The sequence below is a fragment of the Petaurus breviceps genome, unplaced genomic scaffold (genome assembly GCF_028583685.1).
Source record: "Petaurus breviceps papuanus isolate PSGF00001 unplaced genomic scaffold, PetGlider_PUasm1.0 186, whole genome shotgun sequence".
Lineage (NCBI taxonomy): Eukaryota > Metazoa > Chordata > Mammalia > Diprotodontia > Petauridae > Petaurus > Petaurus breviceps.
Window position 1 is genome coordinate 25,151,305 of NW_027185798.1, and position 12,132 is coordinate 25,163,436.

Below are 12,132 nucleotides of genomic sequence, written 5' to 3' on the forward strand. Positions count from 1 at the left end.
TTCTGGGTAAAAGTTAAAACTGCAGAGAGGTGTCAATTTTGCACATGGCTCATTAACACAAGCTTGATCACCTTTGCCCTTTCCATGCCTCCTTCCATCCATCCATTTACTAGCTTTTATTTCTGACTGAGAATCAATAAAGGGACATGAAAAGTGCTGGGCTGAAAAAGTTGGTCAGTTACAGGTTTCTGTATTTTCATCACAAAATGCCTTTGTCTACTTGGCACATGGTAGGTACTTAAAAATGTTTATTGAGTGACTGATTGATTGTAATAGTTTCCCAATAGGTCTCCCTTTCACATAACTGCCAAAGTGATATTCCTAAGATACAGGTCTGGACTATGGCACCCCTCTTCTCAGTAAATCCCAATGGCTCCCTAATCCTCTAGGATCAAAAAGAAGTTACTCTGTTTGGTACTGAAAACCCTTTATATCTTGGACCCAACCTACCTTTACAGTCTTTTAAATTTATCCATTTCACACACTCTATGGTCTAACTCAACCCGAACTGGCTTTCTTACTGTCCCTCATATCATATGATAACACTAGAGAAAAAGCACTGTACTTGGGAGGCAGACCTTTGAGTTCCAATCCAGACCTTGCTGCTTACTAGCTTTGTAACTGTGGATGATTTATTTGATCTCTGTGAAATTCAGTTTTCTCATATGTAAAATGGGTATAACATTTGCCCCAACCAGCCTAACAGGCTATCAGGAGGAAAGCACTTTGTAAATCTTAAAGAGATGATGACAATTCATCCTCCACAGTGTCATCATGATCAAATGACACTATGGGTGAAGTCTGTCTTGTATGTAGGTGACTATGGGCAGGACATTCTAGAAGGTTAAACCGGCAGAACTCAAGTTCCCGCAAATCCAATCAAGCTGCTGGTTCTTCTCCTGTGTTCCCCCAAAGGAATGACAGCTGGCTGAGAACCAGCCTCGATAGGTTTGGAGAGACTTACTACTGGGATTAGCCATAGACCTGATGAAGATTTATTTTGGTCCCAGCAATTCATGCAGCTGTCTACCAAGGGGTGGAGAGGCCTTGCAATGTGCATCCATAGAAGGAATGGGTACCCACATTGATGACATAATGGATCCTGGAGGCTATCGAGTGGTAGCAAACCAGCACCTTTGTTTTGGCAAGGAAAGGGCATAACATGGTGAGGCCAGAATGCTCACATAAATATGAATCAGCCAGAAATTTTAAACCAGTGGTCCCTAATTGCTCTGTTCCTTTTAGTGAAATAATTATAAAGAGGATGGTGATTGGTTCCCATTGTTACAGAGTCCCACGAATCCCTTTTGTTCACTCATCATAATGTGACTTACAAATGGCAATCCGATGCTTGTTTTGTGGGTCCTTTTGTTCTGTCTCATCAGCTCAAACCTCTGAAGCCTCCACCATCTCGGATGGGGGAGGGGCACCTTCATCTAGCTCATGGGATGGGAACACTGAGTCACAGATGAACGAGCCGCCTTGGGGTGGGGAAGCCGTGGAACAGTCAGTGGCAGGGCTGGGCCTGGAATTCTGCTCTCAGGCCTCCCACTCCTATCCTGAGGCTTTGGGCATCAGCAACATGGCTAGGAATGGAACCCAGGGATAAAGGCTTTTCCTCCCCCTGCTCTCATGAGAGCATCATGTGACATCCACTCCCATTCAAAGAAAAGAAGTGGAGGGGGAGCAGTAAATCTCCTCGGACCTTTTAATTGTTGGTTTTCATTCCTCTATGCCACATTTTACCATCTGCAGGAAAACAACTGCCAGGCCCAGAAGAGACTGGAGCAGGGCAGAATACAGGGCTAGGAATTGTATGCTGCTATCGACACCTCTATAAGCCCTACAGACTTTCCTGGGCATCCATCTGCCATTCCTGTCTACTTAATATCTTGTCAACTGTGGTTAAGTCTATAATAAAAAGAGGGGGAGAACAGCCACTCGGATAGAAGGAAGGGTCTGGGGCCCGTTGGCAGGCAGTCTAGTGAAGCCTATGGACCCTTCTCAAAAAAGTGTTTTTAAATTGATAAAGCAAAATAAATAGGATTGCAAAAGAAACCAATTATACTGAAATGAAGATGTACTTTTTTTCCCCCTTGCAAGGTCACAGACCCCTGGATCCATAAATCCATGGAGTCTTTAAGAGTCTGTGGGCCTGAGATGAAGAACCCCAGCTTTAGACATATATCAAGAAAGGTTTGGATGGAATGAGACACATATTTGGACATGATAACTGTGGGAATTTGCTTCCTTCCTTATAAGGGTTTCCATTTTCTTTTTATTGTTTAATTGGGAGGGGGCAGTAACTTCGGATAATAAATGCTTGCATAAATAAGTATTGTTTTTTTTTTTAAATTTTAAAGAAGGGTTCTAATGCCTCCAATTCAAGAGATTCAGTTCTACAAATATTTACCAAATTATCCATCATATGCAAAACACCCTATTGGGCACTTTGAAAAAATATACAAGAACGCCTGGGATGCTGTTTGCAAGCAAGAGAGAAGAGGGGGAGTCCCCAGTGCTCCTCCGGGCGGTATTCTGTGAGGTGCCAGCCCGGCCCCCCAGCCAGCCGGGGCACAGTGAGGCAGGAGGTCTCTTGTTTTGCCCACAACAGTAGCATCCAGAAGTGCTGGCTCCGCTCCCAGCCAGTGCATTTTGTGTGTGTGTGGAATGGCTCCAGCCCTACAGACAGCTGTGGGGGTTAATGGCACAGCCCCCGTTGCATTTTGGACACATCCTGCCCCGGGCCAGGAGAATAGACCCCGAGTGTTCAGTGGTGAGCTCTTTAACAACCTGGGAGCATCTGCTGCCGGAGCAGCTTACTCAGCAGAGAGCGCATCCCTTCCACCGGAGGGCTCCCCTCCCCCCGGCCCATTATCCCGAATGTGCCGCACTGCAAGACGGAGGGAGCCAGGGAGGGAGGCGGGCGGGAGAGAGAGGCAGACAGAGAATGCGAACACAAGGTTGACCGGGATGGGTGGGGGGAGCGAGGCGGGGGAGGAGCTGGAGCGGCTGCTTTTAGCTCTATAGCTGCCTCGGTCACTATGGCAACCTGGACATTAACGATTCCATCTGACATTAGGATTCTGCCGCCTGACTGGAGGTGGGGAGGGGGGATGCTGTGTACAGTGGGCAGGAACATGTGCGCTCTTGCGCACGCCCACAGAGGAGGCCCAGCCATCGCTGGCTCGGGCTCGGCTCGTTTGGGTCTGTTGTTTTATGCATCATTAATGATGCCTCGGGGGCCGCCCCTCCTTCCGCTTGTTTTTGTTTATCTCCCTTTTCTGGGGAAGGTGATTGTCTGGGGCTTGGATCGGCTAGCTTGGATGCCCAGCTAACGGATGGGGCCAGGATCTGGCCCAAAGAGAAGCAGAATGCAGCTTCAGTTCAGTGCAGGGCTGGCTTAAGAACCGGAAACACACACACACACACACACACACTCCTTTTTTTTGGGGGGGGGGGGTTCTTAACCTTTTCTATATAATAGGATCACTTAGGCAACAGCCTGGGAAAGCCCACAGTCAGGCTCAGAATATTTGCACAAGCCGAAGTAAAATATGTAGGATTACAAAGGGAATCAATTATACTGAAATACAGTTATCAAAATATTTTTTAAAATGCCTGGACTAGTGGAAATCTTGAAGAAGCAACGCTGGCCCAATACTATAGCCTTCCCCTGGAAGCAATGAGCTAAGGTTTTCTAGGTTCTTTTCCCCAAGGAGGTCAGTCAGGACTGGGTGGCCGAGCCTGGTCTGCCCGGGGCGTCTTGGAGTTTCCCTCTCAGCCTTTCCCAGCATTGTCTCTATATAAATAGGCAGTGAGGGGGAGAGGGAGGCGCTGTTACAGAATGGGGCCTGGGAGATGACTTGGATGAAAGGAAGTCTGTCCAGATGCAACTGGGAGCTGAGCACAGAGAGAATGTCAGCTCAGCTCCAAGGCTTTCCAGTGTTACAGCCGAGGCAGAAGGGGTGTGGTTACGTTTCAGAAAACCAGCAATCCAGGTTGTTCAGTGCATACTGGAACTAGGGCAGGGGCTTTCTTCCCAGAAGAAATTGTATGACACATCTAACCTAGCTTTCAGTCTGGGGATGATATTTTGTGAACACAGTCCGACAACAACCAGCCAGCCTAGTAGACAATAGACATGTGCCTTACTAAAGACTGCTGGGGAACCCTGATTCTTTTCTCTTGAATTAGATCTGCTTCACAGCTGATCGTAGCATTGTGATGGACCCCTGAGGGGAGGGTAGTAGTAGTCAGAACCCCATCATCTAATAACTGATAATTATATTGTTTTCTAAAGGATTCTTCTTGACCAGAGACAGAGCTTCTTAACCTGAGATCTGTGAACTTGTCTTTATTTTATTTTATTATTTTAGATATTTTTTCTTTTTCTTTTTGGAGGGGAGAAGGTAGGGCAATTGGAGTTAAGTGACTTGTCCAAGGTTATATGGCTAGTTTTGTGTTAAGTGTCTGAGGCCGGATTTGAACTCAGGTCCTCCTGACTCCAGGGCCAGTGTTCTATTCACTCTGCCACCTACCTGCCCCTGTGAACTTGTCTTTAAAAAAATATTTTGGCCAAGTATGATGTCACATACCCACCAGTAACCTCAGCCTGTTGGGAGGCTAAGGCTGGCATATTTCTTGAGTTCAAGAGTTCTAAGCAGCAGTGTACTAAGTGCCCTCCCTAAGTCTGGCATCATCAACTGGTGGGCCTCTGGGAGTGAGGGGCTCCCAGGTCAAAGCTCTTGTGATAATTAGTCAATAACAGGATCAGGCCTCTGCGTAGCCATTGTACTTTTAGCCTGTGTGAGATAGAGAGACTTTGTCTTAAAAAACAAAGAAAAAACCCCAAAATGCTTTTTATTAACTTTCCTTTGATATAATTGGTTTCTTACAGTTAATAAGCAAATATTTATTTAAGCTATGTGCCAGGTACAGTGCTGAGCACTGGAGAAAGAATATGAAGAAGACAGTCCCTGCCCTCAAGGAACTTACAATCTAACTGGGGAAGACAACATATGAAAAAGATCGCTGGTAAGGAGGGAGGGTGGAGGGAAGAAGGCACTTTATAAGCCTATGCATTTTTACATATAGTCTTTATGTATTTTATTTTATGCATTTAAAATATCATTATGAGGAGGGGCCTAAGCTTCACTAGGCTGTTGCTAAAGGGGTCCAGGACACTCAAAAAGATGAAGAACCCTGATCTGTGACAGTCTCTCTTCCTATAGTCTAACAGATCCAAAGTGCTCCTTGATAATTTTGGAAGTGACTCAAGCATTCTAGGGTGGAAGGTCTGAGATGGTGCTGCTGTGGGCAGGTGGAGCGGCAGGTCCCCTGGAGTCTCCTGGAGGAATGCCCAAGCATTGCCCTCTTGAGACCCTATTCTTCTCAAGCTACCTCCTGGCTTTTTATGAATTGATTTCATATCACAGAAAGTTATCTGCAGAAAACTCTCTGGGTCTTAGTCTCTGAGAGCTAGCTAGAGCATTGAGGGGATAGATGAGGCACTTAGAGTCCCACAGCTAGGAGGTATCAGACAGAGGATCTGAGGCCAGTTCTCCACCCACTGGGCCACACTGCCTCTCAACCCTTTAATTTATTAAATTATTTTTTTCAAAATATTAATTTAAAATTTAGTATATTTATTAATTTAAAACATTTATTAGTTATGTTCCTTATATTTATTAAGTACCCATTATATATGGTGCACTGTGTGAGATGCTAGAGAAACAAGGCTTAGGGAAGGCAGTTTCTGCTGTCACGGGACTTAGGTTTCTTCCTCCTTGCAACGAGTCCTTGAACTGTGTTGAGGAGGGAATGGAAGGTGGTACTAAGTAGAATACCATCTCACTTCTTTTCAATGGACCTTAAAATCATTCCATTGTCTTTTAGTACACTTCTCTCTCATCTCCCTCTCTTAACTCTTTGTAAGTCTGGTTTCTGATCTCATCACTCAACTAAAATGTCCCTCTCCAAAGACACCAATGATATAATTGTCCACTCCAATGGTCTTTTTCTCCTCCTTTTTAACCTCTATGCAATTGTTGACTGCTGATCACCCTCTTTTCCTTCCCACTCTCTTCTCTCTGGGTTTTTCCCCCCCTTTGGGGGTAGTGCTCTGTTCTTTCCTGGTTCTCATCTGACCTATCTACTTCTCAGTCTCCTTAGATGGATTTTCATTCAGGTCTTGACCACTAACTGTGAATGACTCTCAGTACTCGGTCCTGGGCCCTCTTCTCTTCTTCCTCTTTTACATTTTTCTTAGTGTCCTCATTAGCTCCCATGAATTCAATGAGATCTATCTATACAGTTACGAAAATTTTCCTGACCTCCAGTTTCACATCTCCAACTGCCTGTTGAACATCTTCAACTGGACGTCCTGTATTTATTTTAAACTCCAAATGTCCAAAACCACACTCATCTTTTCACCCCGAATGCTCCCCTCGTCCAAACGTCTCAATGACTGCTGAGGAGACCCCTCACCCGGGGTCCAATCTTAGGTGTCATCTTTAGGCCTTCACTCTCCCCCCACCTCCCATATCCAGTTTGTGCCAAGGCCTGTAATAACATTTCTCAAATATATCCCTTTCTTTCCTCTGCTACTGCCCCCACCCTGGTGCAGATGGGGCAGCGGGGGGGAGGGTGTCCTATCTGCCTCAAGACTTTCCCCATTCCAGTCCATCACCACTCAGCTACCAAGAGTTCTGCCTAAAGTGAGACTTTGGACATATCACTGCCCTACTCAATAAACTCCAGAGATTCCCTATTACTTCCACGATCAAATATAAAACCCTATCTTTGGCTTTTAAAGTCCTTCACAACAGGCCCCTTCTCATCTTCTTACACTTTATTCCTCTTCACTAGGCTGCTGCCAAAGGGGTCCAGAACTCCATGACGAAGCGACATCGACTCCCTTGCTTTTCCTCACACAAGACACCCGTTTCCCAACTCTTCATTGGCCGTCTCTCAAGCTTGGAATGCCCTCCCTCTTCCTCTCCATCTCCTGCCTTTCCTGGTTTCCTTTCTTGGTCCTCTCAATGCCAGTGTCTTCCCTCTGAGATTAACCACAATTTACCTTGTGTATATCTTCTATGTTCATAGCTGTTTGCATGTTGTCTCCCCCATAGACTGTGAAATCCTCCAGGATGGGGACTATTTTGCCTTTTTTTTGTATTCCCAGCACTAACCCCAGTTCTTGGTACATGCTATTCTCCTCCTCCATCATCACCATGACCACCACCACCACCACCACCACAATAACCATTTACATGGTGCCCTAATGATCAGCTCAGGTCTAGAACTCTACCCTCTCTATTTTTTGTTCCGTCCTTTAGTTGTGCCTGACTCTCTGTGACCCTGTGGACCACAGCATGCCAGTGCTATCCATGGGGTTTTCTTGGGGACAGAGATTCCACAACACCTTGTAGCTACCCATTCTGGGGCTTCATCATCCTGACGGTTAGAAGTTCTCTCCAAACCATGACAACCCACCTACTCCTTAGAAACACATCTAAAATAAGGGAAGAGAAGCCAAAAATATGGCCTCGGGGATCTGTAACCCAGAATAAATTCTTTTTTATCCTGCTGAAGCTTTTATGTCTGGTGTTGTTTTTAGGGGATGGTATCATCAGTTCTACCCCCTCCTCGTAATCAGGTATGGATTCCCCATAAAGGGGGACTCTGAATGAGCTTAAAAGGATTTCAAATGCTACTGAACAGCTCTTGAATTTAGGATCAAAGTGATAATAAAATTTACATCCCAGTGAAAATAAAGTGGGGACCCATAATTTAGAAGGTCTTTACCAGAATGCCTTACAAACATTGATCCGATGTTTTACAAGTTACAAAGGGTTTTTTCCAATACTTGATATCATTTAGGACTCACCACCACCCATTGAAATGGACGGGGGCAGCAAAGGAAATCTGATTCCCGTTTTGTAGATAAGCAGACCCAAAGTTCAGAGAGGTCAGATCAACTCTTGCTCAGTTTGCTAGTAACAGAGGCAAGGCCTGGCTGTGTTCTCCTTACTGTTCTCCAGACTGAAGAGAATGTGGAAAAAACAAACTGCCCCATGTAGGCTGGTACTGTAACAGATTTCACCATTAGATGCATCATAGGAAACAGTCATGATTTCTTCCTTGTTCTCAGGTTCTTAGACTAAGTACAAGCCCAAGAAGACAAAGCATATTCAAAAATATAGTTTTTAATACTGAAAAATACCCTTTTAATACTGAAAAAGCCTTGATGCCATCCAAATGCTAATTTTAATGAGATGCTTAATAATAGGTAGCATATCCATTGTGCCTTAAGGTTTCCAAAGCACATAATATATGTTACATCATTTAGTACTCACAACCCTGTGGGATAGGGTTATTACTTCTATTTTACAGATAAGGAAACTGAGGCTGAGAAAGGTCATGCCAAGGGTCACTCAGCCAGTAAGTGCCTGAGGCTGGATTTGAACCCAAGTCTGCCTGACCCCAGGTCCAACTCTCTACCCACTACATGCCTGATGTTTTTATACTTTAGGAATTATATCTTTTATGATTAATCCCAGAACTCCCTCCATTTCCAATCTCCATGAAGGACATACTAATAATAAAGGGACAAAATAAAATATTTCCATTGTTTCCCCCAACCCAACCTCTTTTGTTGTTGCTGACACAGTTGGTAGTGCAGGGGACAGAGTGCTAGGCCTGGAGTCAGGAAGAGCCAAGTACAAATCCAGCCTCAGATACTTCCTAGCTGTGTGACCCTGGGTGAGTCACTTAACCTCTGACTGCCTGACAAAATGGACCCACTGGATCTGTTGGAGAAGGAAACAGCAAACCACTCAAGTATCCTTGCCAAGAAACCCCAGATGGGGTCACAAAGGAATAGACATGACTGAAATGACCAAACAACAACAAAACATGGGGATGATAATAGCATGCTATATAAATATTTGTATTTTTAAGGACTTGTACATAAGAGATTTGCAGTTTCATGTGCAATTATCTTTTTAAAAATTATACTGTAATGAAAATGTATTCCATAAGTTAAAAATAAAATAAATAAAATTTAAAAATATTTGTATTTACTGCTATTAACAACAATGCCACCATCTACAACAACAGATGGCTAGCTGGGCCAGGAGTTGCACGACCTCCCATAGCGGTGCCATAATTAATCGGGGCTTGGAACCTGGTTTTCTATGTCATCTCCCATGAGCGATGCATTAGTAACATCATCAAAGAGAAGGTTGCAACAGGCTCCGGGGTATCCTGGAGCATTATTAATAAGGCCTTGAGAGCAGGATTGGTGCTTCATCCATCTTTGTCTTTTCCATGATTAGCACTGAGCTTTGCACATAGTAGGTGCATAGCCAATGTTTGGTGAATCAGAGTCAGGCGGTCTTCTTATAGTTCTGACTGGTATGGAATGTCTTCATGGGCTTTGTGTTTGGGCCAGACTACTCAGAAACTGAGGAGGCGTCTGCCTGCATAACATAATCTGAATGGTAATGAGGGGCCACTCTGTTCTTACAGTGGCCAAGGGTCTTTAAGGTCATGGAGGCCTTAACATGTTTATAATGGGGTAAGGCACGTGAGGAGAGAGGGAGAATACCTTGGTCCTAGTACAGGGGCTCTTACATGGGGTCCATGGATACCCAAGGCATGTGAGTGGATAGACTGGGGTGGGGTAGAGGTTGGGAGGTGGGAAAAATGACATCTTTCATTTTTTCTAACGTCTAACTGAAATTTCGCATTTTTTCAATTATTTAAGAACATTATTGAGAGGAGGTATCTATTCGGCTTCACTCGATGGCTACCAAAAGCAGCAAAAATAGTTAAGAACCAGGACTGTCCAGAAGAACAAAAGTAAGCTCCTTGAGGACAGGGCCCAATTTTTGTTGTTTTTGTTGTTGTTTCTGTCTTTGTATCCCCAGGACCTAAAACAGTGCCCGGTACCTAGCAGTTATGTTTGTTTAATTACATTTTTGAATTAGCTAATGAATACGTTATTGGGAATTAGGGTATCTGATAAACACACGCTGTTCCCCAGCAGAGAGTAGGGCAGGAAGGTTTTGATTAGTGGGGGAGGTGACCAGGGGATAAACCTGCTTGGGTTAGTGGGGCGCTAGAACAGTTTATCTGCTGGAAAACAGAGAAAAGGAAAAAAAAAAGTAAGGTGTTTTTTTTTTTTTGGGCATGTGTGTGAAATTGCAATGATTTTCTTCCCGTAAAGAAAAGCATCCCTCTGTTAACAGAAACCACCTTTTTCATCAGTGGAGCATGCTTCCTGCTGGGTCAGCTTACCTTCCAGCCCCTCGCTCTGACCCCATCTGGTAGAAAGTCTCAGTTTCAAAACTGCCAAAATCTTTCCTGTAGTCACAGAGTCACAAACCTCTCCTGATAGAACTGAAATGGGCCACCACTGACTCTAGGAACAAACTGCTCATTTCCATATTTCACTACTGTTATTATTTTCTTGGCCCTTCTTATAATAACAATTCACATTTACTGAGTATTCCTTCTAAGACCCCCGTGAAGTAAGTAGATCAAGAATTCTTACTACCTGTTTAAAGGGGGTAAACTGAGGCCAAGAGTTGACATGGCTTGACCATGATCACAGAGCTGAGGAGAGATCTGGAGCCAGGTCCCCTGACCCACATCTCACTCTCTATCTACTAGCACAATGATCTGAGTCAGAGCAGCAGGTTACACCCAGACTCTGGGTCTGAAACTGTCTGGGTGATGACTTGTTCTTTCCCCCTGCTTCCTGGCTTCCTTCAAGGCCCAGCTTAAAGCCCTGTAGGAAGCCTTTCTGAATTCCCTTAATGTGAACTCCTTTCTTCTGATTGTCTCTTATTTATCCTGTCTAGGGTTCATCTGCAGATGGATCACTCTTTGCACGTTATTTCCTCATTAGACTGTGACCTCCATGAAGGCAGGAACAGCTTTTGATTTAGCACAGTACCTTCATAACTGACTTTTGGGAAAAATTCAACACCTATAAAATGGGGACGTGTGTGATCTGCCGGACAGCTGCTGTGACTGATTGATTACTGCGAGGGGAGGGATGTTGGGATCCCTGGCTCCCCATCATCTGTGCTTAGGAATGATGGTGTAAGCTTGCCTCAGCCTATTAAGTGGGCTGCTTCGGGCATCCTGGCCAGAGGTGTGATTCTAAGGCTGATTTTATATTTCTGCGTATTTTTGGCCTTGATGCTTTCTCAAAGCATGTTGCAATGTGGCATCCATCTGTACAGCAAGAAACTACCGTTATTCTTCATTTGGTGATAATCCTGCTCCTTCAGATTTCTCACTTTATCTGAAATTCCTTTTCACTGTTCAGATCTCAAGAGCTAATCCATTTTTTCCCCCCTCTGAGTACAAGGAGTGATCACTCAATGTTCCTTTTAATAAAAATAAATGTTGGGGGAAAAAGGCAAATACCTGAGAGCTGGCATTAAAACTGTGCCAAGCTCAGCTTCTTCGTATCAAAAACTGTGCATTTTCAGCCTCCCTCAGGGAGGGAGAGTCATTCCATCCTTCAGGATCCACACTTCCCAGCTCTGCAAAGAATAGAGCTTTTCATTTCAATGTGCTGGCAGGGAAGGACGTGGGCACCTGCTCCGTGGGATACACACAGCCTAGCAAAACCCTTCTTGGCCTCTCTGGCTTCCCCAACTGAGCCTAAAGGTGCTAAGCTGTTCTCCAGCCTCCTCAGACACCAAAACATGAGCTAGAGAGACAATCCCAAGGCAGGGGACAGCTTGCAGGAATGGCCCGTCACGCCCCCCTTTCAGCTAGGCTTTAGCTGCGGCTCCAGTGACAGCAGTTAAAAAAAGCATTAGCAAGAAAAAAAAAAAGCATCAGCCGAGGAGGAGCAGTTGGAAAGAGGCCCAATGCTCTTCAATTAGGCAAAGCGGCCTAATTTTATCCTTCCTTTGGTTTTCTCTTTTATTTGCACCTGCCTCTCTTTCTTAATATCGCTAGATCCTTCTTCCAGCAATACCCCTCGTCTCTCCTTATGTCAATCAGTTTATCAACAGGTATTTGCTAAGAACCTACAACAGGTCAGGCACTGTGCTTATCTCTGGGGAAAAAAACAGGGTCCCTGCCCTCAAGGAGCTCACATTC

The 12,132-nt window shown here is 44.7% G+C and overlaps 1 protein-coding gene across 2 annotated transcripts in view; it reads right to left on the bottom strand.

Annotated features, from left to right (window-relative positions):
- MYO1D (myosin ID) overlaps window positions 1-12,132 on the bottom strand; it is a 423,241-nt gene that overhangs the window by 30,223 nt on the left and 380,886 nt on the right. The gene's annotated exons all lie outside the window — the stretch shown is intronic.